General features: G+C 42.3%; 1 pseudogene; it reads right to left on the minus strand.

The window, feature by feature from the left end:
• Nucleotides 1-287: 287 nt before the first annotated feature.
• The window catches only part of LOC141111250 (nicotinamide N-methyltransferase-like), a 117589-nt pseudogene continuing 92601 nt past the window's right edge, over nucleotides 288-25275 (minus strand).

Below are 25275 nucleotides of genomic sequence, written 5' to 3' on the forward strand. Positions count from 1 at the left end.
GTTGGTTATCAATAAATAGATAAAAAGATATGTTGCATGCATAAAAGGTTTACAATATTGTTCCAAGGCAATTCAACGCACCATTTATATTCTGAATGATCTTTATTAAGATAGCAACATTTGGTAACATAATTTAACACAAATTAATGCAAAATAACATTGCTGACTTTAGCGCAACTTCTGTGATTTCTGACTGCCATTAATAGGTCAATGATTAATTCTGTTTGTTGCCTGTAGATTCTTTGTAAGATTTACACACTGAGTTGAATGTTATTGGCTCCAATCATCTATTCCCCTTTGCATCCTACAATGAATAGAACAGCTTTATAATCAATGATATTACTAACATTGCGTCTCCTCTGCACTGCATAGTAATCAATGGCTAAACCCACCTTACCAAAGGCATTTTTAACAAACTCCTCATTAAATTTAAAATAATGGAACCGTTCTTCTCCATCAAACCAGTAAGTTGTATCTAATGCCGCAATAAGTAACAGTTGGCCTCCGGGTTTTAGCAGCTTTATTGTCTTCTCCAGATTCTTCATGTATTCATCTTCATTTTTACTGATAACTTCCAGTATCCACACACTGATAATACAATCAGCAAGTGGTAATAGGACTGGGGAAGTTATGTTTTCCTGTTCAAAAATTCAAAATTTGCTTGATGGATGACCTTAGGCGCATTTCTTTCTCCTGAAGTTGATCTCTGAAAGAAAAAAAAAAAATAATATGGACATTACAGGAAATATTTCAATATACAGTGATGTGGTGTGATTCTGTCAAAATTCGGTAAGACTGTAATTTGGCAATTTAAAATAAAATTGTCATATTAGTGTAGCACTACCCCTGTAGAAGTTGCTAATGGCAGGGTTCCCCACTACTGCACAGCCAGTCACACAGCATTTTCTTCTTGCATCCAGACATAGTGATCTGACCTTTGGCTTTTTTTTTTTGATAAGCAAATGTAAACACAGTGAACGCTTCACCAATGCACACTCACCAGAATGCCATTGGTAAATGTCATGTCATCAGAGCAACCCTTTAAGGATTCCAGCATCCTTCCAGCAGTAAGTGGCATAACATCAAAAGAAGGACCTTTTCATAGATTCCCCACAATCATCTGGTGGCTCTTTCATAAAGGTAATGATTCCTCACATTCAACCTGGTCACAGAGTGCTCACCACACAGAGACTTGTTGATGACAGCTCACAAAGTTGAAGATGTATATCAAAAAGATTGTACTATGTGGACTAGTGTATACAGAGCGGGCACCATTTTTCTGTTGATATTTAGTTTTTTTGTTGTTTTATTAGGGGATGATAACTTAGATGGGGCAAGGGATTATCGGATGCCCGGCTTGAAAATGTCCAACAATCAAAACCAGGGACAACTTCCTCCCTATTTACAGATTCCTCTTCTTCCTTCCACCTGCACAAACTTGGTTCCATTGTGCAGCTCCTGCTGGTTCACTCCTAGGAGAACTAACAGTCTCTAATTAGTTCAGCAACAGCACATTACAGACTAGGAACTTGCAGTCCCTTGGTAAAATAGCACATGTGGAGTGAACAGCATCTCACACAACCTTCTGCCTCTTCGTAGACACTGGTCCCAGTTCTACTGCTTGCAGAAATACTAGCCCGTCTGTTTTCTCTTCCCAGTCCTAATGACTAATACACACATGGAGATTCCCCAGTGCAAGGTCGGATGAAGACTTGGCACACTGCTGTCTTTAAGAGAGCACTGCTACAGCTAGTAGTCTCTCCCCTTGTCTGTCCCTGTACCATGCTGATCTACTTACTGCCTCTCCTTGCTCTGTCCGCTGCCTCTCTGGTTAGGCTCCCTCCAACTGCCTCCTGTTGTTGGATCCTTCCAGGCCAGCCTCCTGAGCTCCAACCCAAGGTGAAGCCCCTCCCCGACAGGGGTCTCTCAAGGGCCACCGACGGACTCTCTTCAACACTGCTTCTCCATCTTCCACCCGACTCCCCTGCTGGCATGGCTCATGTCTATTTAAATGCTTCTTAGTTCCCTGCCAGGCCCCCAACCTGGGGATTGGCTAAGGGCCCCTAAATATTCAAGGCAACCTTTCCTAGCTTCCACCCACTATCTTCCAGAATGTTCTCCAACATTCTAAAAACAGGGGGAAGCACCAGAGAGCTGCCAGGATGAGTCCTCCAGCCCTGGCCTCTAATAACCCTGACCCAGATTCCTTGACTCAGGTTTGTCCCTGAGCCAGACTATAGTTTACCTACTCTGACTTCTAGTAACACACACTCGAGGGTGCTATGCTAGGATTTTGAAATTGCATTGCAGCCTATAGGAAGTCATAATTTATGTTTATATTCTGGAAGGCTGTTGGACAGGCTATTGTCACTGAAGTTACATGTTTATGTTTGCTTGTTGTTCCTTGAACTGGTAAGACAATGGGGTTGGTTTACTAAAAGCAAATAGGCTGTTGACTTTGAAAGTGAAGTTGCAATTTGCAATGGTGTTTTCCCCAGAGCTTAGTGAATAGGGTGAGATTTCACTTTGCAAATGATAACCCAATCAAACACAAAGAAAATAAAAAAAAAAGATTTTTACTTCCATGTGATTGGATGATGGAAGTCAGCAGACCTTCGCCCTAATTTAAAGTGTGGGGTAAAATTTCCTTGCAAAGTACAACTTCCCTTGCAATGTCTATTTGTCTTTAGGAAATTAACTCCAATAGGTGTGATAATAGCTCCCTAAAAAACAAAAAAACAAAGAGACAATACAATTTATTTTAGTGTTATTTGATATTTCTTACAACGTAGGGTACAATACATCCAAACACAGTAAATGTCTCTTGCTGTCCCTTTATCACACACAATTTGTTTCTTAGGTCAGCACCTGTTAAAGTCATTCTCAAACATGATTGTTGTCTGTGATTGAATTTCAATACATTTTGCCTTTGACTAAATACATTTCTAATTTTTGTAGCCTGCCTAATAGTACTTTTCTGTGCATGGCAGCATACTGAGGGGGTCAAGCCTTACAGGGCTACAAGACTCAGGGCCATGTTTAATATTTTTTGGACCCTGAGCAAACATTTTTTTGGGTCGCCCCAGCCCCCACTGTGAGACATACAATATATAGCAGCTAGACTCAAAATCAGTTTACTGCAGTACATCAGGCAGCGATTGGTTGCTAGAGGTTACAGCTTATCATTATGGCTCACTGACTGGTTGCTTGAAGTTACAGCACACATTACGGCTCACCGATTAATTGCTAGAGCTTACAGCACATCATTTCTTCTTGCTGATTGGTTGTTAGAGGTTACTGCACATCATTAGTGCTCACTGATTGGTTGCTAGAGGTTACTGCACATCCTCACTACACACTGATAGGTTTTTAGAGGTTACTGAACATTATTACTGCTCACTGATTGGTTGCTAGAGGTTACTGCACATCATTACCACTCACCCATTGGATGCTGGAGGTTACTACATCATCATTACTGCTCACCCATTGGTTACTAGAGGTTTTTGCACATCATTACGGCTCACCCATTGGTTGCTAGAGGTTACTGCACATCATTACTACTAACTGATTGGTAGCTAGAGGTTACTGCAAATTATTATTGCTCACTGATTGGTTGCTAGAGATTACAGGCCTGTAGGCAGCACAAACCTAAGGGGTAGAAGCTTTGGGCCCCACAACAATGAATGGGCCCAGGGCAGCTGCCCTGCCTTAAAGATGGCCCTGACAAGAATGACTACTCTATAAATAAAAAACTCTACCTAGCACCAGAATTCATTTTTCATCACAGCCATAGAATGCAGCTACTGTCCCAACAAGAAATTAATTACTAATGAAATTTTTTTTGTACTATTTTTATCCTTGCCTCACTGTTCCCTTTGGTCCTTTCCGGGCAGGCTCTCTGAAACTCTCCTCCTGGAATTCCTCATACCACAGGTGTTAAAGGTGTCTCTCATGAGGAACCCCATTCTGGTGGTCTTGGGGGTATTGTGCAGTAAGCAAGTAACAGAGTGATGTGCTGTTCTATCAATGAAGCACAGGACATGTGTTTTTATTAGGACATGTGCTTTAGGACATGCGCTTTTATTTCCTCTTTCTCTGTCTCCATGCCTCAATAACTGTTGTTGCAGTTGCGATTGTCCCACGTGATTGGCTGAAGCCCAGTCATCTAACACTGTCTGCTCTTTTTTGCTTCTGGTATTGGTAGGTTCTTACTTCATGTCTGGAGATTCTGTCTCAAGCATTTCAATTCTATCTCTATTCACAAATACTGTATGTAGCAAGGTCCCAGGCCTCCTCTAGTCTGTTGAGAACCTTTAGAGCCTAGAACTGCTGAGATCCTTCCATATAGAGTGGGTTGTAAGGCATAGTGGGTGTAATACAAGTTAGATTCATGGGTGCAAGACACTTCTTGAATGCAAAGAGATTTTATTTCTCTTAAACAGAACTTTGGGAGAGAGGGTTAAGGGAGGACACCCTTAGGTAGTTGCAATGTTAATTGGCAGACTCTACAGGTAGACAGCCATGCAGGGAAAGACATCCAGCAAGATGCTACATCTGCATGCGTAGGAATGCTGTCTCCTATGGCAACAGTCTTAAACAGTTTCTAACACAAGATGTAACAGTTCCGTCACTTCCACTACAATCACTTCTTGCAGTTCTTCAACCCACTGAGCTCCCAGTCTCTCTCTCACTAGACTAGATGATTCACTGCCGCTGAAACCCATGAGCTCTTCCAATCTTCACTGTAGTATCTTCCTCAAGCGTCACCCCTGCTTCTCTGCTGGGTCCCTAGCTTGGCACTCCAAATACTTGTCAAGCTTCACCTCACTGGCCTGCTCGGTGCCTGGCTCGACACACAAGGCTGCTCTGCAAGTGTCACCTCCGCAGGCTGGGTCCCTGGCTTGACACCTGCTAAAGTTTCACAATTCTTCAAAGTCTCTGGTTGGTGAGAATTCTGCTCCGGTACTTGTTTCAGCTACTCACTGTCGTTCCTGGTGATAATGTGGATGGTCCCTTAGGGATGACAACTTCCCCTTTACCTCTGACTACGACAGGTTCTCCAGCCAGCAGAACCGTCACTTTTGGTTGGGCTTCAAGTTGCAATTCCAACCCTGCATTGCTCTCTTGCTTCTGGATAGGCCCTCAGACAACCTAGCAGCCAGATGTGCCCGGGATAGGCCCAAACTCCAGCCTAGCAGCCCGGGCAGTACAACACACATCCACCAGACAGCCATCCAGGTGGCACAGAACCCAGATCACCTGACTCCACCCAAATATATAGGTTCTCCCACAGTGTTGCCAACCGTCAGTATTTTTACTGGCAGCCAGTAAAAAAACAGGCAATTTTATCTTGCCAGTAAATGCCATTAAAAAGAAAAGGTTGCCAGTAAAAAATATGGCTGTGACGCTCTGCCCAGAGCCAGCCAAGATCATACGAGTGCCTGCTACAGTGTGTTCAGGTGGCTCTGGTGAAGGTGGTGCCTGAGCATGTCCTGTGATGTCATGATGCAAGGGAGCCAAGCAGAGCGACCAGACCCTTGTGTGTGGGTCTGCGAAATGGGAGCAAGGCAGGCCAGGAGCGGGACCATCAGTGCTGTTTGGACTGGAGGGACCACTGGCATGGAGAGAGACTGTCACTGTGACTCAGGAGGGGACGTGTCGTATCGGTAATCTGTACTACTGCACACTGCTGTCAGTATCACTGTGAGAGTCAATTTCATGTGTGTGCCGCCCATTCTAATTTCTTGCCCTCCTGAGTCCTATCCCTGAGCTACTTACTTACTATATCGAAAATAAAATAAGAAATATGTTTTTTGCCTTATCTACCTTAAATCACATTGCTAATTACATATTCTACTTGTTTGTAGCCTAAATAGTAAAATTTGTAATTAAAAATTTAATTTTGTAACTTTTGGAAATGACAGTAAAAACTTGGCTGTGTCAGTAAATTGTGGGTGTTGTGTCAGTAAATTTCAATCTGTTAAGGCCCATACACAAGATAGGACTTTTTGACAACAAACATGCAAATTAGCTGTTTTAAGGCAACATCCTACCGTGTGTACGCTCCATCGGATAAACTTTTTCGGTTTTCATCGGACAAATGTTGGCTGTGCAAACAGACAAACTTTCCGGCAACAAAAGTCCTATGGTGCAAAATCCTATCATGTGTACACAAGTCCATAGGACTTTAGTCCAAACTACAAATAAGCATGCTCAGAACCAATGCAAAAGATCACACAACAATACAGAAGTTGACCAAAGGGTGGCGGTAAAGAGCTGAAAAACCACGTGATTTGGTGAAAGTTGGCTGAAAAAGTCCTGCCGTGTGTATGCTTAATTAGTTTACGGCCGACGCCCTTTGTACAAAAATCCACTGAAAAGTTTGTACAAAGTCCTATCGTGTGTCTATCGTCATGGGCCTTTAGGTTGGCAACATTGTTCTCCCAGCAGGCCAAGGGATTAAGAAAAACCCCTACCTATTGGCTGAGATATCCCATATACTCCTAATCTGTCCTTGCTTTGCCCTTGTCTTATCTAATGCCACCAGGTACCCGGCCACCTAGCAGCAGAAGAGAGAAGTTCAGCAATTCTAGACTTAGGGTGAAATCAATTGATCCCCAACAACAAGCCAAGGTAACTACATCTGGCAGGTAAATTTAAGAGCAACCCTGCCTAAACATCAGGGTGCTACATCTATATCTTACAATATTGCTCTTTCTAAATGGATAAAGCAATAATAGATCCTTCATCCAATAAAAAGGTAAGGGTTGATAAGTATTGAAGAAAATATGTAGAAAAAAAATTTTAATCAGTAAAGATTAAACATAACTTTGTTTTGTTGCAGCGCTTTCAACATCATCTCTCTAGGGAGTAAGGATGAGCTTCGAGTTTGAGTCATACATGAGTTCAACTCGAACATCGGCTGTTCGATCCTTCCACGAAGATCAAACATTATGGGCTGTTCGCACCAAATTCGAGCGGCGCGTCCGGGCCCATAAAGCACTGCATCATTGCAGTGGTTTGCTGGCTGATGATTGGTCAAGCATGCACTATGACCCGCATTCTTTGGCCAATCACAGTGTCATAAGCAAACAGAGCCATCATTGCAACGTGCCTTTGGCCAATTATGGCTCAGGGGATTAAGTACATGCCCCACACTATATAAGGCCGCCTGCACATCGGACGTGTGTAGTGTGTTCTGGCGTTCAGAGAAAGAGAGAGTGTCATTTAATTTCATTTAGATAGATTGAGCAGACAGTTGATTCAGTTAGCTCCAGTATATTTAGTATAAATATATATATATATATATATATATATATATATATATCTATATATATATATATAGATATATATATATATATACATTCCAGGCTTTGTATATAAATGTATATATATATATATATATATATATATATATATATATATTGTATCCAGTTTAGCTAGATTTCGCTGCAGACCATTCCTGTTGTTCTCTTCCTAAAATACTACAGGCAGACAGTTCATTCAGTTAACTGCAGTATATCCAGTACTGTATCCAGTTTAGCTACATCTTGCTGCAGACCATTCCTGTTGTTCTGTTCCTAATATACTACAGGCAGGCAATTTCATTCAGTTAGCTGCAGTATATTCAGTACTGTATCCTGTGCAGCTAGATCTCGCTGCAGACCGTTCCTGTTCTCTTCCTAATATACTGTAGGCAGGCAGTTCATTCAGTTAGCTGCAGTATATTTAGTACTGCACCCTGTGTAGCTAGATCTCGCTGCAGACCGTTCCTGTTGTTCTGTTCCTAATATACTACAGGCAGGCAGTTCATTCAGTTAGCTGCAGTATATTCAGTACTGTATCCTGTGCAGCTAGATCTCACTGCAGACCGTTCCAGTTGTTCTCTTCCTAATATACTGCAGGCAGGCAGTTCATTCAGTTAGCTTCAGTATATTCAGTACTGTATCTAGTTTTGCTAGATCTCGCTGCAGACCTTTCCTGTTGTTCTGTTCCTAATATACTACAGGCAGGCAGTTCATTCAGTTAGCTGCAGTATATTCATTACTGTATCCTGTGCAGCTAGATCTTGCTGCAGACTGTTCCTGTTGTTCTTTTCCTAATATACTACAGGCAGGCAGATCATTTAGTTAGCTGCAGTATATTCAGTACTGTATCCTGTGCAGCTAAATCTCGCTGCAGACTGTTCCTGTTGTTCTCTTCCTAATATACTACAGGCAGGCAGTTCATTCAGTTAGCTGCAGTATATTTAGTACTGTATCCTGTGCAGCTAGATCTCGCTGCAGATCGTTCCTGTTGTTCTGTTCCTAATATACTACAGGCAGGCAGTTCCTTCAGTTAGCTGCAGTATATTCAGTACTGTATCCAGTTTAGCTAAATCTCGCTGCAGACCATTCCTGTTGTTCTGTTCCTAATATACTACAGGCAGGCAGTTCATTCAGTTAGCTGCAGTATATTCAGTACTGAATCCTGTGCAGCTAGATCTCGCTGCAGACCATTTCTGTTGTTCTCTTCCTAATATACTACAGGCAGGCAGTTCATTCAGTTAGCTGCAGTATATTCAGTACTGTATCCTGTGCAGCTAGATCTCACTGCAGACCATTCCTGTGGTTCTGTTCCTAATATACTACAGGCAGGCAGTTCATTCAGTTAACTGCAGAATATCCAGTACTGTATCCAGTTTAGCTAGATCTCGCTACAGACCATTCCTGTTGTTCTGTTCCTAATATACTACAGGCAGGCAGTTCATTCAGTTAGCTGCAGTATATTCAGTACTGAATCCTGTGCAGCTAGATCTCGCTGCAGACCATTTCTGTTGTTCTCTTCCTAATATACTACAGGCAGGCAGTTCATTCAGTTAGCTGCAGTATATTCAGTACTGTATCCTGTGCAGCTAGATCTCACTGCAGACCATTCCTGTGGTTCTGTTCCTAATATACTACAGGCAGGCAGTTCATTCAGTTAACTGCAGAATATCCAGTACTGTATCCAGTTTAGCTAGATCTTGCTGCAGACCATTCCTGTTGTTCTGTTCCTAATATACTACAGGCAGGCAGTTCATTCAGTTAGCTGCAGTATATTCAGTACTGAATCCTGTGCAGCTAGATCTCGCTGCAGACCATTTCTGTTGTTCTCTTCCTAATATACTACAGGCAGGCAAGTTCATTCAGTTAGCTGCAGTATATTCAGTACTGTATCCTGTGCAGCTAGATCTCACTGCAGACCGTTCCAGTTGTTCTCCTCCTAATATACTGCAGGCAGGCAGTTCATTCAGTTAGCTGCAGTATATTCAGTACTGTATCTTGTGCAGCTATATCTCGCTGCAGATCGTTCCTGTTGTTCTGTTCCTAATATACTACAGGCAGGCAGTTCATTCAGTTAGCTTCAGTATATTCAGTACTGTATCTAGTTTTGCTAGATCTCGCTGCAGACCTTTCCTGTTGTTCTGTTCCTAATATACTACAGGCAGGCAGTTCATTCAGTTAGCTGCAGTATATTCATTACTGTATCCTCTGCAGCTAGATCTTGCTGCAGACTGTTCCTGATGTTCTTTTCCTAATATACTACAGGCAGGCAGATCATTTAGTTAGCTGCAGTATATTCAGTACTGTATCCTGTGCAGCTAAATCTCGCTGCAGACCGTTCCTGTTGTTCTCTTCCTAATATACTACAGGCAGGCAGTTCATTCAGTTAGCTGCAGTATATTTAGTAATTTATCCTGTGCAGCTAGATCTCGCTGCAGATCGTTCCTGTTGTTCTGTTCCTAATATACTACAGGCAGGCAGTTCCTTCAGTTAGCTACAGTATATTCAGTACTGTATCCAGTTTAGCTAAATCTCGCTGCAGACCATTCCTGTTGTTCTGTTCCTAATATACTACAGGCAGACAGTTCATTCAGTTAGCTGCAGTATATTCAGTACTGAATCCTGTGCAGCTAGATCGCGCTGCAGACCATTTCTGTTGTTCTCTTCCTAATATACTACAGGCAGGCAGTTCATTCAGTTAGCTGCAGCATATTCAGTACTGTATCCTGTGCAGCTAGATCTCACTGCAGACCATTCCTGTGGTTCTGTTCCTAATATACTACAGGCAGGCAGTTCATTCAGTTAACTGCAGAATATCCAGTACTGTATCCAGTTTAGCTAGATCTCGCTGCAGACCATTCCTGTTGTTCTGTTCCTAATATACTACAGGCAGGCAGTTCATTCAGTTAGCTGCAGTATATTCATTACTGTATCCTTGCAGCTAGATCTTGCTGCAGACTGTTCCTGTTGTTCTTTTCCTAATATACTACAGGCAGGCAGATCATTTAGTTAGCTGCAGTATATTCAGTACTGTATCCTGTGCAGCTAAATCTCGCTGCAGACCGTTCCTGTTGTTCTCTTCCTAATATACTACAGGCAGGCAGTTCATTCAGTTAGCTGCAGTATATTTAGTAATGTATCCTGTGCAGCTAGATCTCGCTGCAGATCGTTCCTGTTGTTCTGTTCCTAATATACTACAGGCAGGCAGTTCCTTCAGTTAGCTGCAGTATATTCAGTACTGTATCCAGTTTAGCTAAATCTCGCTGCAGACCATTCCTGTTGTTCTGTTCCTAATATACTACAGGCAGGCAGTTCATTCAGTTAGCTGCAGTATATTCAGTACTGAATCCTGTGCAGCTAGATCTCGCTGCAGACCATTTCTGTTGTTCTCTTCCTAATATACTATAGGCAGGCAGTTCATTCAGTTAGCTGCAGTATATTCAGTACTGTATCCTGTGCAGCTAGATCTCACTGCAGACCATTCCTGTGGTTCTGTTCCTAATATACTACAGGCAGGCAGTTCATTCAGTTAACTGCAGAATATCCAGTACTGTATCCAGTTTAGCTAGATCTCGCTGCAGACCATTCCTGTTGTTCTGTTCCTAATATACTACAGGCAGGCAGTTCATTCAGTTAGCTGCAGTATATTCAGTACTGTATCCTGTGCAGCTAGATCTCGCTGCAGACCATTTCTGTTGTTCTCTTCCTAATATACTACAGGCAGGCAAGTTCATTCAGTTAGCTGCAGCATATTCAGTACTGTATCCTGTGCAGCTAGATCTCACTGCAGACCATTCCAGTTGTTCTCCTCCTAATATACTGCAGGCAGGCAGTTCATTCAGTTAGCTGCAGTATATTCAGTACTGTATCTTGTGCAGCTATATCTCGCTGCAGATCGTTCCTGTTGTTCTGTTCCTAATATACTACAGGCAGGCAGTTCATTCAGTTAGCTTCAGTATATTCAGTACTGTATCTAGTTTTGCTAGATCTCGCTGCAGACCTTTCCTGTTGTTCTGTTCCTAATATACTACAGGCAGGCAGTTCATTCAGTTAGCTGTAGTATATTCATTACTGTATCCTGTGCAGCTAGATCTTGCTGCAGACTGTTCCTGTTGTTCTTTTCCTAATATACTACAGGCAGGCAGATCATTTAGTTAGCTGCAGTATATTCAGTACTGTATCTTGTGCAGCTATATCTCGCTGCAGATCGTTCCTGTTGTTCTCTTCCTAATATACTACAGGCAGGCAGTTCATTCAGTTAGCTTCAGTATATTCAGTACTGTATCTAGTTTTGCTAGATCTCGCTGCAGACCTTTCCTGTTGTTCTGTTCCTAATATACTACAGGCAGGCAGTTCATTCAGTTAGCTGCAGTATATTCATTACTGTATCCTGTGCAGCTAAATCTCGCTGCAGACCGTTCCTGTTGTTCTCTTCCTAATATACTACAGGCAGGTAGTTCATTCAGTTAGCTGCAGTATATTTAGTACTGTATCCTGTGCAGCTAGATCTCGCTGCAGATCGTTCCTGTTGTTCTGTTCCTAATATACTACAGGCAGGCAGTTCCTTCAGTTAGCTGCAGTATATTGAGTACTTTATCCAGTTTACTTGATCTCGCTGCAGACCGTTCCTGTTGTTCTGTTTCTAATATACTACAGGCAGGCAGTTCATTCAGTTAGCTGCAGTATATTTAGTACTGTATCCTGTGCAGCTAGATGTCACTGCAGACCATTCCTGTTGTTCTGTTCCTAATATTCTACAGGCAGGCAAGTTCATTCAGTTAGCTGCAGTATATTCAGTACTGTATCCTTTGCAGCTAGATCTTGCTTCAGACCGTTCCTGTTGTTCTCTTCCTAATATACTACAGGCAGGCAGATCATTTAGTTAGCTGCAGTATATTCAGTACTGTATCTTGTGCAGCTATATCTCGCTGCAGATCGTTCCTGTTGTTCTCTTCCTAATATACTACAGGCAGGCAGTTCATTCAGTTAGCTTCAGTATATTCAGTACTGTATCTAGTTTTGCTAGATCTCGCTGCAGACCTTTCCTGTTGTTCTGTTCCTAATATACTACAGGCAGGCAGTTCATTCAGTTAGCTGCAGTATATTCATTACTGTATCCTGTGCAGCTAGATCTTGCTGCAGACTGTTCCTGTTGTTCTTTTCCTAATATACTACAGGCAGGCAGATCATTTAGTTAGCTGCAGTATATTCAGTACTGTATCCTGTGCAGCTAATTCTCGCTGCAGACCGTTCCTGTTGTTCTCTTCCTAATATACTACAGGCAGGCAGTTCATTCAGTTAGCTGCAGTATATTTAGAACTGTTTCCTGTGCAGCTAGATTTCGCTGCAGATCGTTCCTGTTGTTCTGTTCCTAATATACTACAGGCAGGCAGTTCCTTCAGTTAGCTGCAGTATATTCAGTACTGTATCCAGTTTAGCTAAATCTCGCTGCAGACCATTCCTGTTGTTCTGTTCCTAATATACTACAGGCAGGCAGTTCATTCAGTTAGCTGCAGTATATTCAGTACTGAATCCTGTGCAGCTAGATCTCGCTGCAGACCATTTCTGTTGTTCTCTTCCTAATATACTACAGGCAGGCAGTTCATTCAGTTAGCTGCAGTATATTCAGTACTGTATCCTGTGCAGCTAGATCTCACTGCAGACCATTCCTGTGGTTCTGCTCCTAATATACTACAGGCAGGCAGTTCATTCAGTTAACTGCAGAATATCCAGTACTGTATCCAGTTTAGCTAGATCTCGCTGCAGACCATTCCTGTTGTTTTGTTCCTAATATACTACAGGCAGGCAGTTCATTCAGTTAGCTGCAGTATATTCAGTACTGAATCCTGTGCAGCTAGATCTCGCTGCAGACCATTTCTGTTGTTCTCTTCCTAATATACTACAGGCAGGCAAGTTCATTCAGTTAGCTGCAGTATATTCAGTACTGTATCCTGTGCAGCTAGATCTCACTGCAGACCGTTCCAGTTGTTCTCCTCCTAATATACTGCAGGCAGGCAGTTCATTCAGTTAGCTGCAGTATATTCAGTACTGTATCTTGTGCAGCTATATCTCGCTGCAGATCGTTCCTGTTGTTCTGTTCCTAATATACTACAGGCAGGCAGTTCATTCAGTTAGCTTCAGTATATTCAGTACTGTATCTAGTTTTGCTAGATCTCGCTGCAGACCTTTCCTGTTGTTCTGTTCCTAATATACTACAGTCAGGCAGTTCATTCAGTTAGCTGCAGTATATTCATTACTGTATCCTCTGCAGCTAGATCTTGCTGCAGACTGTTCCTGTTGTTCTTTTCCTAATATACTACAGGCAGGCAGATCATTTAGTTAGCTGCAGTATATTCAGTACTGTATCCTGTGCAGCTAAATCTCGCTGCAGACCGTTCCTGTTGTTCTCTTCCTAATATACTACAGGCAGGCAGTTCATTCAGTTAGCTGCAGTATATTTAGTACTTTATCCTGTGCAGCTAGATCTCGCTGCAGATCGTTCCTGTTGTTCTGTTCCTAATATAGTACAGGCAGGCAGTTCCTTCAGTTAGCTACAGTATATTCAGTACTGTATCCAGTTTAGCTAAATCTCGCTGCAGACCATTCCTGTTGTTCTGTTCCTAATATACTACAGGCAGACAGTTCATTCAGTTAGCTGCAGTATATTCAGTACTGAATCCTGTGCAGCTAGATCTCGCTGCAGACCATTTCTGTTGTTCTCTTCCTAATATACTACAGGCAGGCAGTTCATTCAGTTAGCTGCAGTATATTCAGTACTGTATCCTGTGCAGCTAGATCTCACTGCAGACCATTCCTGTGGTTCTGTTCCTAATATACTACAGGCAGGCAGTTCATTCAGTTAACTGCAGAATATCCAGTACTGTAGCCAGTTTAGCTAGATCTCGCTGCAGACCATTCCTGTTGTTCTGTTCCTAATATACTACAGGCAAGCAGTTCATTCAGTTAGCTGCAGTATATTCATTACTGTATCCTGTGCAGCTAGATCTTGCTGCAGACTGTTCCTGTTGTTCTTTTCCTAATATACTACAGGCAGGCAGATCATTTAGTTAGCTGCAGTATATTCAGTACTGTATCCTGTGCAGCTAAATCTCGCTGCAGACCGTTCCTGTTGTTCTCTTCCTAATATACTACAGGCAGGCAGTTCATTCAGTTAGCTGCAGTATATTTAGTAATGTATCCTGTGCAGCTAGATCTCGCTGCAGATCGTTCCTGTTGTTCTGTTCCTAATATACTACAGGCAGGCAGTTCCTTCAGTTAGCTGCAGTATATTCAGTACTGTATCCAGTTTAGCTAAATCTCGCTGCAGACCATTCCTGTTGTTCTGTTCCTAATATACTACAGGCAGGCAGTTCATTCAGTTAGCTGCAGTATATTCAGTACTGAATCCTGTGCAGCTAGATCTCGCTGCAGACCATTTCTGTTGTTCTCTTCCTAATATACTACAGGCAGGCAGTTCATTCAGTTAGCTGCAGTATATTCAGTACTGTATCCTGTGCAGCTAGATCTCACTGCAGACCATTCCTGTGGTTCTGTTCCTAATATACTACAGGCAGGCAGTTCATTCAGTTAACTGCAGAATATCCAGTACTGTATCCAGTTTAGCTAGATCTCGCTGCAGACCATTCCTGTTGTTCTGTTCCTAATATACTACAGGCAGGCAGTTCATTCAGTTAGCTGCAGTATATTCAGTACTGTATCCTGTGCAGCTAGATCTCGCTGCAGACCATTTATGTTGTTCTCTTCCTAATATACTACAGGCAGGCAAGTTCATTCAGTTAGCTGCAGTATATTCAGTACTGTATCCTGTGCAGCTAGATCTCACTGCAGACCATTCCAGTTGTTCTCCTCCTAATATACAGCAGGCAGGCAGTTCATTCAGTTAGCTGCAGTATATTCAGTACTGTATCTTGTGCAGCTATATCTCGCTGCAGATCGTTCCTGTTGTTCTGTTCCTAATATACTACAGGCAGGCAGTTCATTCAGTTAGCTTCAGTATATTCAGTACTGTATCTAGTTTTGCTAGATCTCGCTGCAGACCTTTCCTGTTGTTCTGTTCCTAATATACTACAGGCAGGCAGTTCATTCAGTTAGCTGCAGTATATTCATTACTGTATCCTGTGCAGCTAGATCTTGCTGCAGACTGTTCCTGTTGTTCTTTTCCTAATATACTACAGGCAGGCAGATCATTTAGTTAGCTGCAGTATATTCAGTACTGTATCCTGTGCAGCTAAATCTCGCTGCAGACCGTTCCTGTTGTTCTCTTCCTAATATACTACAGGCAGGTAGTTCATTCAGTTAGCTGCAGTATATTTAGTACTGTATCCTGTGCAGCTAGATCTCGCTGCAGATCGTTCCTGTTGTTCTGTTCCTAATATACTACAGGCAGGCAGTTCCTTCAGTTAGCTGCAGTATATTGAGTACTTTATCCAGTTTACTTGATCTCGCTGCAGACCGTTCCTGTTGTTCTGTTTCTAATATACTACAGGCAGGCAGTTCATTCAGTTAGCTGCAGTATATTTAGTACTGTATCCTGTGCAGCTAGATGTCACTGCAGACCATTCCTGTTGTTCTGTTCCTAATATTCTACAGGCAGGCAAGTTCATTCAGTTAGCTGCAGTATATTCAGTACTGTATCCTTTGCAGCTAGATCTTGCTTCAGACCGTTCCTGTTGTTCTCTTCCTAATATACTACAGGCAGGCAGATCATTTAGTTAGCTGCAGTATATTCAGTACTGTATCTTGTGCAGCTATATCTCGCTGCAGATCGTTCCTGTTGTTCTCTTCCTAATATACTACAGGCAGGCAGTTCATTCAGTTAGCTTCAGTATATTCAGTACTGTATCTAGTTTTGCTAGATCTCGCTTCAGACCTTTCCTGTTGTTCTGTTCCTAATATACTACAGGCAGGCAGTTCATTCAGTTAGCTGCAGTATATTCATTACTGTATCCTGTGCAGCTAGATCTTGCTGCAGACTGTTCCTGTTGTTCTTTTCCTAATATACTACAGGCAGGCAGATCATTTAGTTAGCTGCAGTATATTCAGTACTGTATCCTGTGTAGCTAAATCTCGCTGCAGACCGTTCCTGTTGTTCTCTTCCTAATATAATACAGGCAGGCAGTTCATTCAGTTAGCTGCAGTATATTTAGTACTGTATCCTGTGCAGCTAGATCTCGCTGCAGATCGTTCCTGTTGTTCTGTTCCTAATATATTACAGGCAGGCAGTTCCTTCAGTTAGCTGCAGTATATTCAGTACTGTATCCAGTTTAGCTAAATCTCGCTGCAGACCATTCCTGTTGTTCTGTTCCTAATATACTACATGCAGGCAGTTCATTCAGTTAGCTGCAGTATATTCAGTACTGCATCCTGTGCAGCTAGATCTCGCTGCAGACCATTTCTGTTGTTCTCTTCCTAATATACTACAGGCAGGCAGTTCATTCAGTTAGCTGCAGTATATTCAGTACTGTATCCTGTGCAGCTAGATCTCACTGCAGACCATTCCTGTGGTTCTGTTCCTAATATACTACAGGCAGGCAGTTCATTCAGTTAACTGCAGAATATCCAGTACTGTATCCAGTTTAGCTAGATCTCGCTGCAGACCATTCCTGTTGTTCTGTTCCTAATATACTACAGGCAGGCAGTTCATTCAGTTAGCTGCAGTATATTCAGTACTGAATCCTGTGCAGCTAGATCTCGCTGCAGACCATTTCTGTTGTTCTCTTCCTAATATACTACAGGCAGGCAAGTTCATTCAGTTAGCTGCAGTATATTCAGTACTGTATCCTGTGCAGCTAGATCTCACTGCAGACAGTTCCAGTTGTTCTCCTCCTAATATACTGCAGGCAGGCAGTTCATTCAGTTAGCTGCAGTATATTCAGTACTGTATCTTGTGCAGCTATATCTCGCTGCAGATCGTTCCTGTTGTTCTGTTCCTAATATACTACAGGCAGGCAGTTCATTCAGTTAGCTTCAGTATATTCAGTACTGTATCTAGTTTTGCTAGATCTCGCTGCAGACCTTTCCTGTTGTTCTGTTCCTAATATACTACAGGCAGGCAGTTCATTCAGTTAGCTGCAGTATATTCATTACTGTATCCTCTGCAGCTAGATCTTGCTGCAGACTGTTCCTGTTGTTCTTTTCCTAATATACTACAGGCAGGCAGATCATTTAGTTAGCTGCAGTATATTCAGTACTGTATCCTGTGCAGCTAAATCTCGCTGCAGACCGTTCCTGTTGTTCTCTTCCTAATATACTACAGGAAGGCAGTTCATTCAGTTAGCTGCAGTATATTTAGTAATTTATCCTGTGCAGCTAGATCTCGCTGCAGATCGTTCCTGTTGTTCTGTTCCTAATATACTACAGGCAGGCAGTTCCTTCAGTTAGCTGCAGTATATTCAGTACTGTATCCAGTTTAGCTAAATCTCACTGCAGACCATTCCTGTTGTTCTGTTCCTAATATACTACAGGCAGACAGTTCATTCAGTTAGCTGCAGTATATTCAGTACTGAATCCTGTGCAGCTAGATCTCGCTGCAGACCATTTCTGTTGTTCTCTTCCTAATATACTACAGGCAGGCAGTTCATTCAGTTAGCTGCAGTATATTCAGTACTGTATCCTGTGCAGCTAGATCTCACTGCAGACCATTCCTGTGGTTCTGTTCCTAATATACTACAGGCAGGCAGTTCATTCAGTTAACTGCAGAATATCCAGTACTGTATCTAGTTTAGCTAGATCTCGCTGCAGACCATTCCTGTTGTTCTGTTCCTAATATACTACAGGCAGGCAGTTCATTCAGTTAGCTGCAGTATATTCATTACTGCATCCTGTGCAGCTAGATCTTGCTGCAGACTGTTCCTGTTGTTCTTTTCCTAATATACTACAGGCAGGCAGATCATTTAGTTAGCTGCAGTATATTCAGTACTGTCTCCTGTGTAGCTAAATCTCGCTGCAGACCGTTCCTGTTGTTCTCTTCCTAATATACTACAGGCAGGCAGTTCATTCAGTTAGCTGCAGTATATTTAGTACTGTATCCTGTGCAGCTAGATCTCGCTGCAGATCGTTCCTGTTGTTCTGTTCCTAATATATTACAGGCAGGCAGTTCCTTCAGTTAGCTGCAGTATATTCAGTACTGTATCCAGTTTAGCTAAATCTCGCTGCAGACCATTCCTGTTGTTCTATTCCTAATATACTACAGGCAGGCAGTTCATTCAGTTAGCTGCAGTATATTCAGTACTGAATCCTGTGCAGCTAGATCTCACTGCAGACCATTTCTGTTGTTCTCTTCCTAATATACTACAGGCAGGCAGCTCATTCAGTTAGCTGCAGTATATTCAGTACTGTATCCTGTGCAGCTAGATCTCACTGCAGACCGTTCCTGTTGTTCTGTTCCTAATATACTACAGGCAGGCAGTTCATTCAGTTAGCTGCAGTATATTTAGTTCTGTATCCTGTGCAGCTAGATCTCACTGCAGACCATTCCTGTTGTTCTGTTCCTAATTTTCTACAGGCAGGCAGTTCATTCAGTTAACTGCAGTATATCCAGTACTGTATCCAGTTTAGCTAGATCTCACTGCAGACCATTCCTGTTGTTCTGTTCCTAATATACTACAGGCAGGCAAGTTCATTCAGTTAGCTGCAGTATATTCAGTACTGTATCCTTTGCAGCTAGATCTTGCTGCAGACCGTTCCTGTTGTTCTCTTCCTAATATACTACAGGCAGGCAGTTCATTCAGTTAGCTACAGTATATTCAGTACTGTATCCTGTGCAGTTCGATCTCACTGCAGACTGTTCCTTTTGTTCTCTTCCTAATATACTACAGGAAGGCAGTTCATTCAGTTAGCTGCAATATATTCAGTACTGTATCCTGTGCAGCTAGATCTCGCTGCAGACCGTTCCTGTTGTTCTGTTCCTAATATACTACAGGCAGGCAGTTCATTCAGTTAGCTGCAGTATATTCAGTACTGTATCCAGTTTTGCTAGATCTCACTGCAAACCATTCCTGTTGTTCTGTTCCTAATATTCTACAGGCAGGCAGTTAATTCAGTTAACTGCAGTATATCCAGTACTGTATCCAGTTTAGCTAGATCTCACTGCAGACCATTTCTGTTGTTCTGTTCCTAATATACTTCAGGCAGGCAAGTTCATTCAGTTAGCTGCAGTATATTCAGTACTGCATCCTGTGCAGCAAGATTTTGCTGCAGACCGTTCCTATTGTTCTCTTCCTAATATACTGCAGGCAGTCAGTTCATTCAGTTAGCTGCAGTATATTTAATACTGTATCCTGTGCAGATAGATCTCACTGCAGATCGTTCCTGTTGTTCTGTTCTTAATATACCACAGGCAGGCAGTTCATTCAGTTAGCTGCAGTATATTCAGTACTGTATCCAATTTAGCTAGATCTCGCTGCAGACCATTCCTGTTGTTCTGTTCCTAATATTCTACAGGCAGGCAGTTCATTCAGTTAACTTCAGTATATCCAGTACTGTATCCAGTTTAGCTAGATCTCGCTGCAGACCATTCCTGTTGTTCTGTTCCTAATATACTACAGGCAGGCAAGTTCATTCAGTTAGCTGCAGTATATTCAGTACTGTATCCTTTGCCGCTAGATCTCGCTGCAGACTGTTCCTGTTGTTCTCTTCCTAATATACTACAGGCAGGCAGTTCATTCAGTTAGCTGCAGTATATTCAGTACTGTAGCCTGTGCAGCTAGATCTCGCTGCAGACCGTTCCTGTTGTTCTCTTCCTAATATACTACAGGCAGGCAGTTCATTCAGTTAGCTGCAGTATATTCAGTACTGTATCCTGTGCAGCTAGATCTCGCTGCAGACCATTCCTGTTTTTCTGTTCCTAATATGCTACAGGCAGGCAGTTCATTCAGTTAGCTGCAGTATATTCAGTACTGTATCCTGTGCAGCTAGATCTCACTGCAGACCGTTCCTGTTGTTCTGTTCCTAATATACTACAGGCAGGCAGTTCATTCAGTTAGCTGCAGTATATTTAGTACTGTATCCTGTGCAGCTAGATCTCACTGCAGACCATTCCTGTTGTTCTGTTCCTAATTTTCTACAGGCAGGCAGTTCATTCAGTTAACTGCAGTATATCCAGTACTGTATCCAGTTTAGCTAGATCTCACTGCAGACCATTCCTGTTGTTCTGTTCCTAATATGCTACAGGCAGGCAAGTTCATTCAGTTAGCTGCAGTATATTCAGTACTGTATCCTTTGCAGCTAGATCTTGCTGCAGACCGTTCCTGTTGTTCTCTTCCTAATATACTACAGGCAGGCAGTTCATTCAGTTAGCTACAGTATATTCAGTACTGTATCCTGTGCAGTTCGATCTCACTGCAGACTGTTCCTTTTGTTCTCTTCCTAATATACTACAGGAAGGCAGTTCATTCAGTTAGCTGCAATATATTCAGTACTGTATCCTGTGCAGCTAGATCTCGCTGCAGACCGTTCCTGTTGTTCTGTTCCTAATATACTACAGGCAGGCAGTTCATTCAGTTAGCTGCAGTATATTCAGTACTGTATCCAGTTTAGCTAGATCTCACTGCAAACCATTCCTGTTGTTCTGTTCCTAATATTCTACAGGCAGGCAGTTAATTCAGTTAACTGCAGTATATCCAGTACTGTATCCAGTTTAGCTAGATCTCACTGCAGACCATTTCTGTTGTTCTGTTCCTAATATACTTCAGGCAGGCAAGTTCATTCAGTTAGCTGCAGTATATTCAGTACTGCATCCTGTGCAGCAAGATTTTGCTGCAGACCGTTCCTATTGTTCTCTTCCTAATATACTGCAGGCAGTCAGTTCATTCAGTTAGCTGCAGTATATTTAATACTGTATCCTGTGCAGATAGATCTCACTGCAGATCGTTCCTGTTGTTCTGTTCTTAATATACCACAGGCAGGCAGTTCATTCAGTTAGCTGCAGTATATTCAGTACTGTATCCAATTTAGCTAGATCTCGCTGCAGACCATTCCTGTTGTTCTGTTCCTAATATTCTACAGGCAGGCAGTTCATTCAGTTAACTTCAGTATATCCAGTACTGTATCCAGTTTAGCTAGATCTCGCTGCAGACCATTCCTGTTGTTCTGTTCCTAATATACTACAGGCAGGCAAGTTCATTCAGTTAGCTGCAGTATATTCAGTACTGTATCCTTTGCCGCTAGATCTCGCTGCAGACTGTTCCTGTTGTTCTCTTCCTAATATACTACAGGCAGGCAGTTCATTCAGTTAGCTGCAGTATATTCAGTACTGTAGCCTGTGCAGCTAGATCTCGCTGCAGACCGTTCCTGTTGTTCTCTTCCTAATATACTACAGGCAGGCAGTTCATTCAGTTAGCTGCAGTATATTCAGTACTGTATCCTGTGCAGCTAGATCTCGCTGCAGACCATTCCTGTTTTTCTGTTCCTAATATGCTACAGGCAGGCAGTTCATTCAGTTAGCTGCAGTATATTCAGTACTGTATCCTGTGCAGCTAGATCTCACTGCAGACCGTTCCTGTTGTTCTGTTCCTAATATACTACAGGCAGGCAGTTCATTCAGTTAGCTGCAGTATATTTAGTACTGTATCCTGTTCAGCTAGATCTCACTGCAGACCATTCCTGTTGTTCTGTTCCTAATTTTCTACAGGCAGGCAGTTCATTCAGTTAACTGCAGTATATCCAGTACTGTATCCAGTTTAGCTAGATCTCACTGCAGACCATTCCTGTTGTTCTGTTCCTAATATGCTACAGGCAGGCAAGTTCATTCAGTTAGCTGCAGTATATTCAGTACTGTATCCTTTGCAGCTAGATCTTGCTGCAGACCGTTCCTGTTGTTCTCTTCCTAATATACTACAGGCAGGCAGTTCATTCAGTTAGCTACAGTATATTCAGTACTGTATCCTGTGCAGTTCGATCTCACTGCAGACTGTTCCTTTTGTTCTCTTCCTAATATACTACAGGAAGGCAGTTCATTCAGTTAGCTGCAATATATTCAGTACTGTATCCTGTGCAGCTAGATCTCGCTGCAGACCGTTCCTGTTGTTCTGTTCCTAATATACTACAGGCAGGCAGTTCATTCAGTTAGCTGCAGTATATTCAGTACTGTATCCAGTTTAGCTAGATCTCACTGCAAACCATTCCTGTTGTTCTGTTCCTAATATTCTACAGGCAGGCAGTTAATTCAGTTAACTGCAGTATATCCAGTACTGTATCCAGTTTAGCTAGATCTCACTGCAGACCATTTCTGTTGTTCTGTTCCTAATATACTTCAGGCAGGCAAGTTCATTCAGTTAGCTGCAGTATATTCAGTACTGCATCCTGTGCAGCAAGATTTTGCTGCAGACCGTTCCTATTGTTCTCTTCCTAATATACTGCAGGCAGTCAGTTCATTCAGTTAGCTGCAGTATATTTAATACTGTATCCTGTGCAGATAGATCTCACTGCAGATCGTTCCTGTTGTTCTGTTCTTAATATACCACAGGCAGGCAGTTCATTCAGTTAGCTGCAGTATATTCAGTACTGTATCCAATTTAGCTAGATCTCGCTGCAGACCATCCCTGTTGTTCTGTTCCTAATATTCTACAGGCAGGCAGTTCATTCAGTTAACTTCAGTATATCCAGTACTGTATCCAGTTTAGCTAGATCTCGCTGCAGACCATTCCTGTTGTTCTGTTCCTAATATACTACAGGCAGGCAGTTCATTCAGTTAGCTGCAGTATATTCAGTACTGTATCCTGTGCAGCTAGATCTCGCTGCAGACCATTCCTGTTTTTCTGTTCCTAATATGCTACAGGCAGGCAGTTCATTCAGTTAGCTGCAGTATATTCAGTACTGTATCCTGTGCAGCTAGATCTCACTGCAGACCGTTCCTGTTGTTCTGTTCCTAATATACTACAGGCAGGCAGTTCATTCAGTTAGCTGCAGTATATTTAGTACTGTATCCTGTGCAGCTAGATCTCACTGCAGACCATTCCTGTTGTTCTGTTCCTAATTTTCTACAGGCAGGCAGTTCATTCAGTTAACTGCAGTATATCCAGTACTGTATCCAGTTTAGCTAGATCTCACTGCAGACCATTCCTGTTGTTCTGTTCCGAATATACTACAGGCAGGCAAGTTCATTCAGTTAGCTGCAGTATATTCAGTACTGTATCCTTTGCAGCTAGATCTTGCTGCAGACCGTTCCTGTTGTTCTCTTCCTAATATACTACAGGCAGGCAGTTCATTCAGTTAGCTACAGTATATTCAGTACTGTATCCTGTGCAGTTCGATCTCACTGCAGACTGTTCCTTTTGTTCTCTTCCTAATATACTACAGGAAGGCAGTTCATTCAGTTAGCTGCAATATATTCAGTACTGTATCCTGTGCAGCTAGATCTCGCTGCAGACCGTTCCTGTTGTTCTGTTCCTAATATACTACAGGCAGGCAGTTCATTCAGTTAGCTGCAGTATATTCAGTACTGTATCCAGTTTAGCTAGATCTCACTGCAAACCATTCCTGTTGTTCTGTTCCTAATATTCTACAGGCAGGCAGTTAATTCAGTTAACTGCAGTATATCCAGTACTGAATCCAGTTTAGCTAGATCTCACTGCAGACCATTTCTGTTGTTCTGTTCCTAATATACTTCAGGCAGGCAAGTTCATTCAGTTAGCTGCAGTATATTCAGTACTGCATCCTGTGCAGCAAGATTTTGCTGCAGACCGTTCCTATTGTTCTCTTCCTAATATACTGCAGGCAGTCAGTTCATTCAGTTAGCTGCAGTATATTTAATACTGTATCCTGTGCAGATAGATCTCACTGCAGATCGTTCCTGTTGTTCTGTTCTTAATATACCACAGGCAGGCAGTTCATTCAGTTAGCTGCAGTATATTCAGTACTGTATCCAATTTAGCTAGATCTCGCTGCAGACCATCCCTGTTGTTCTGTTCCTAATATTCTACAGGCAGGCAGTTCATTCAGTTAACTTCAGTATATCCAGTACTGTATCCAGTTTAGCTAGATCTCGCTGCAGACCATTCCTGTTGTTCTGTTCCTAATATACTACAGGCAGGCAAGTTCATTCAGTTAGCTGCAGTATATTCAGTACTGTATCCTTTGCCGCTAGATCTCGCTGCAGACTGTTCCTGTTGTTCTCTTCCTAATATACTACAGGCAGGCAGTTCATTCAGTTAGCTGCAGTATATTCAGTACTGTAGCCTGTGCAGCTAGATCTCGCTGCAGACCGTTCCTGTTGTTCTCTTCCTAATATACTACAGGCAGGCAGTTCATTCAGTTAGCTGCAGTATATTCAGTACTGTATCCTGTGCAGCTAGATCTCGCTGCAGACCATTCCTGTTTTTCTGTTCCTAATATGCTACAGGCAGGCAGTTCATTCAGTTAGCTGCAGTATATTCAGTACTGTATCCTGTGCAGCTAGATCTCACTGCAGACCGTTCCTGTTGTTCTGTTCCTAATATACTACAGGCAGGCAGTTCATTCAGTTAGCTGCAGTATATTCAGTACTGTATCCAGTTTAGCTAGATCTCACTGCAAACCATTCCTGTTGTTCTGTTCCTAATATTCTACAGGCAGGCAGTTAATTCAGTTAACTGCAGTATATCCAGTACTGTATCCAGTTTAGCTAGATCTCACTGCAGACCATTTCTGTTGTTCTGTTCCTAATATACTTCAGGCAGGCAAGTTCATTCAGTTAGCTGCAGTATATTCAGTACTGCATCCTGTGCAGCAAGATTTTGCTGCAGACCGTTCCTATTGTTCTCTTCCTAATATACTGCAGGCAGTCAGTTCATTCAGTTAGCTGCAGTATATTTAATACTGTATCCTGTGCAGATAGATCTCACTGCAGATCGTTCCTGTTGTTCTGTTCTTAATATACCACAGGCAGGCAGTTCATTCAGTTAGCTGCAGTATATTCAGTACTGTATCCAATTTAGCTAGATCTCGCTGCAGACCATTCCTGTTGTTCTGTTCC

Source organism: Aquarana catesbeiana, linkage group LG10 (assembly GCF_042186555.1).
Source record: "Aquarana catesbeiana isolate 2022-GZ linkage group LG10, ASM4218655v1, whole genome shotgun sequence".
NCBI classification, from domain to species: Eukaryota; Metazoa; Chordata; class Amphibia; order Anura; family Ranidae; genus Aquarana; species Aquarana catesbeiana.